The sequence below is a fragment of the Dromiciops gliroides genome, chromosome 5 (assembly GCF_019393635.1).
Source record: "Dromiciops gliroides isolate mDroGli1 chromosome 5, mDroGli1.pri, whole genome shotgun sequence".
Lineage (NCBI taxonomy): Eukaryota > Metazoa > Chordata > Mammalia > Microbiotheria > Microbiotheriidae > Dromiciops > Dromiciops gliroides.
Window position 1 is genome coordinate 241,099,668 of NC_057865.1, and position 4,448 is coordinate 241,104,115.

Below are 4,448 nucleotides of genomic sequence, written 5' to 3' on the forward strand. Positions count from 1 at the left end.
CCTCTTATTCCTTTTCCTCTTCTTCTTCCTTCTCTTCCTCTTCCTTTCTCTCCTCTCCTCTCCTCTCTTCTCCTCTCCTCTTCCCTTAATCATTTCCTTCTCTAATTTTCCCTCTACTGATTCCTTTTGTAGTTCCTTCAAAAATGTCCAAGCTGCCTCCATCCTTCATATAACTTCACAATATCCTGTTGTCCATTCAATGCTATTGTCCTATATCTCTTTTCCCTTTCTCAGCCAAACTCCAAAGGGGTAAAAACTGTCCACACTTGTTGCCTCTGCTTTCTCTTTTGTTCATCAGCCCTTTACAATCTGGCTTCTGATCTCATTATTTGGCTGAAATTGCTCTGTCTAAAGTGTGATTTCTTAAACTGCCAAATCTGATCATCTTTTTTGGGTCTGAATCTTCTTTGACCTCTGCAGCTTTTGTCATTGTTGACCACCATCCCTTCCTGGGTACCTTTCCCTCTTTGTATTTCCATCACACTGTTATCTTCCTGGTTGACTCATCATGCATATCATGTCACTTAATTTGGGGGTCTATCCCAAGGCTCTGACCTTGGCTTTCTTCTCTTTCTCCAGATTCTTGGTGATCTCAACAACTCCTATTTGTTTAATAATCATCCCTATGTAAATGATTCACTGATCTATATATCCAATCCCTGACTTTCCCCTGACCATCATAGGAGCATAGATCATAGAACTATAGATTTTTATCTGAATGGAACTTTAAAAGCCATCTAGTCTGATCCCTTTAATTCCCAGATGAAGAAACTGAGGCCCAAGTCATACAGGTAGTAAGCAGCAGAACTAGAATTTGAACCCAGCGCCTCTGACTCTAGAGATAGCTCTTGTTCCACTGTATCACACTGCTTCCCCATTCCCATATGACCAATTACGATTGAACACTTCAAATTGTTTGTCCTACAAACTAACTCAACATATGCAAAACAGAACTTAGTGTCTTTTTCCTCAAACCCTTTCCTCTTTCAGACTTCTCTTATTCTATTGAAAACACTACCATTCTCCTAGTCTTCCAGGATCATAATTTTGGCATTATCCTTGACTTTTCACTCCACCTTACCCCACATATCTTAATTGTCTGTTATTAGTAAGATACTACCTCCACAGTATCTTACAGTGGATCCTTTCCTGCTCATACAACTATCCTCCCTAATTCTGCCCTCATCACCTGTCATCTAGACTATTGCAAAAGTCTCCTCCTTGGTCTGTCTCCTTGCTCCAAGTCTCGTCCCACTTTGGTCCATCCTCCTTGAATGCAGATCTGACCATGTCCCTCTAAATCCTAGTGGTTCTTTATTGCCTTCAGGATCAAATATAAATTTGGTTTATTTTTTTAGAATCCTTCATAATCTGAAGCCCTAGCTGCCTCATATATTAATCCTCTTCCTTCACTCTATCTTCTAGCCAAACTGGCCTTCTCTCTCTCCTCCTTACACTGAACACATCATTTCCCATTTCCTTCTTGTCTTTATACTGGTTGTTTCCCAAGTCTGAAGTGCATTCCCTTCTCTCCTCTGCCTCCCCTCTTCTTCAAGACACAACTCAAGCACTTTCTTCTTTTTTCTTTCTTTTTTTTTTTCAGAGGGGCAATGAGGGTTAAGTGACTTACCCAGGGTCACACAGCTAGTAAGTGTCAAGTGTCTGAGGCCACATTTGAACTCAGGTCCTCCTGAATCCAGGGCCGGTGCTTTGTCCACTGTGCCCCACTCAAGCACTTTCTTCTACATGAAGCCTTTTCTGATCCTCCCTGCTGTTAGCTTCTCTGCATAGTCACTTTGTATACTTATACATGTTTTTATTGTTTCCCCTATTTGAATGTAAGCTCCTTGAAAGTAGAGATTGTTTCATTCTTAGTATTTGTAGCCTCAGTGCCTAAAGCACCTGGCATGTAGGATGTGTTTAACAGATGCTTGGTTTTTTTTTTTTTTAAGTCAAGCAATTGGGGTTAAGTGACTTGCCCAGGGTCACACAGCTAGTAAGTGTTAAGTGTCTGAGGCCAGATTTGAACTCAGGTACTCCTGACTCCAGGGCAGGTGCTCTATCCACTGCGCCACCTAGCTGCCCCCTTAACAGATGCTTGTTAACTGATTAACTGATGATTACTGGTCTTCATTGATGGATGGAGTTTTCACTTTAAGATTTCTCAACAATGATGAAATCACAGGTCTAGATGAAAAACAACCACCACCACCCTAAATTTGGAAAGTACTACTTTCTCTCTCAAGTCTTAGATGTGTATTCTCGGTGAAACTTCCCCTGAAAGAAATACAAGTCTGGTGCCATGAAGCCATTCTGGCATCAAAATGGAATCTTTATAATTGAATGTGCAAAAGATTCTGTCTATTCTATATGTACTTTCATAACTGTGGGAGAGGTTATTTGAATGAAGTACTGTAGAGAGTTTCTGCTGGGCTTCTCCAAGAGAGCAAGAATTAGGATCCTTACTATTCTCGTTGGCAACCATCTTTGGGATGTGGACATCACCAAACTTTTCCAGATACTTCCCTTCTCTCATCAGGTATTACTTTATCTCCAGTCATCCAGACACTGTCCTTGGCTTTCTCCCCCAGATTCTCCTTGAACATGCTCAGAAATTGAGCTCTGGCAACAGCCAAGTGGCCCAAGACAGTAGCTTGCCCAAGCTTTGTGTTCCACTAGGCAGAAAAGTGCTGAATTCCTCCTTAACCTAGTGGATTCATGCTTTTGCCCTCATTTGGGAAGTTATAAAGGATGGATGGATGGATGGATGGATGGATGGATGGATGGATGGATGGATGGATGGATGGATGGATGGATGGATAGGCAGGTAGATAGCTAGATAGGCAAGCAAAAAGCTATGCAGACATAAAGAGAGGAGAGAGCATTTATTAAGTACTTACTGCATTCTAGGAATTGTGCTAAGTGCAAGATAGTCCCTGTCCTCGAGGCACCAATGCATTTACATTACGATGAGGGAAAACTACATATAAAGGAAAGCTGGAAGGGAATAAGATGTGCAAATGGCTGGTTGGTCGTGTAAATGAAATATTTGTAAAGTACTTAACACAGTGCCAGGCACAAAGAAGGTACTATGATAGCTATTATTGTTGTTGTTTGTTGTTATTAGAGGTCTGGTTCCAGGTAAGATAAAGCATAAACTCATCTATCAGAGCCTAGCATCCCAGGAGCAGAGTACAAGGTTCTGGTAGAAGGGGAAAAAAGAGATGACAGCCAAAGTGTGGGGAGCATGGCGCGGAGATGACAAGAAAGCGTTGAAGCCTTGGATTAGGAAGATCCCAGCAATTTACAATGGAATCTACTTTCTCCATCTCTATCTATTTAATTACACTCATCACTGTCTCCTCCCTACCCCCATTCCCATTGCCTAGCCTCTCACATTGCATCCTAACTCATGCAAATCAGAAATTACTATGGTTGACCACACTTTTGTCTTTCAATAGTAATTGAACAGAAAATGTAAACTCTGAGATGATCTCCAGTTTATCATGTACACGTCTTGTTTGTACATAGTGGTTTGCATATTCTTTCCCCCATTAGTTTGTAAGCTCTTTGAGAGTAAGGACTGTCTTTTGCCCCTTGTGTTCTTTTTGTTGTTGTTGTTGTTGTTGTTGTTGTTTTTATCCCTATCAAATAATGTGGTGTAGGTCCAAGGAGAAGGACAGGCAACAATCACCAGCTGATAGCTCTTCTCCTGAATGGAATTTTAGCAATGACCAGTCTATAAAGAAATGCCTTTCATCTGGGCCTGGTTCTACTCTCCCAGTGTTGGTGGACAGAGGAAGCAGGGGCAGTGGCCAGGGTCTTGTGACTGCTCTAACAACGGCAGCCATGTCTGTGTCCCATCATGCTCCAACTTTTTTCTCAAAACTTCCATGCAAGGTATCCAAGCCTACCCCTGGGATCACACACTTCTCACCTGTGATGGGATTTCTCCAGGGCAGGTGGAAAGAAAAGATAACTCTGTGTCTTTAATGAATATTCCCTCTGGCCAATGGGCGGAAAAAAACAACAAAACCACAACTGAATATTTCCATCCCACTCAGCAGGTTTTATGCCAACTGCACTAAATCCTTTGGTAGTTGGGGTATGATATCCCTCTCTGGAATCATGAATTGTGATTACAAATCAGCTGTGGTATATTTGACATCTGTATTCATGCATCGTAACATCAAAATGATGCCAGAACTTAACTGAATGAGATAAGTGCAGCATCAGCTGGCACTGTATAAAACATGACTTGACAGGTTACTTCAGTGGCAACCAGCCTAAGTGACATGTAGAATGTATTATATGTACATGTCACATCAATACATGAGTATCCATCAAGCACAAGTAAATATGCCTATTACCAGGCACCATGATAATTGCAGGAGGCAAAAATAATATAGTCCTTGATCTCAAGCTTAGTAGGCTTCCAGAATAACAAG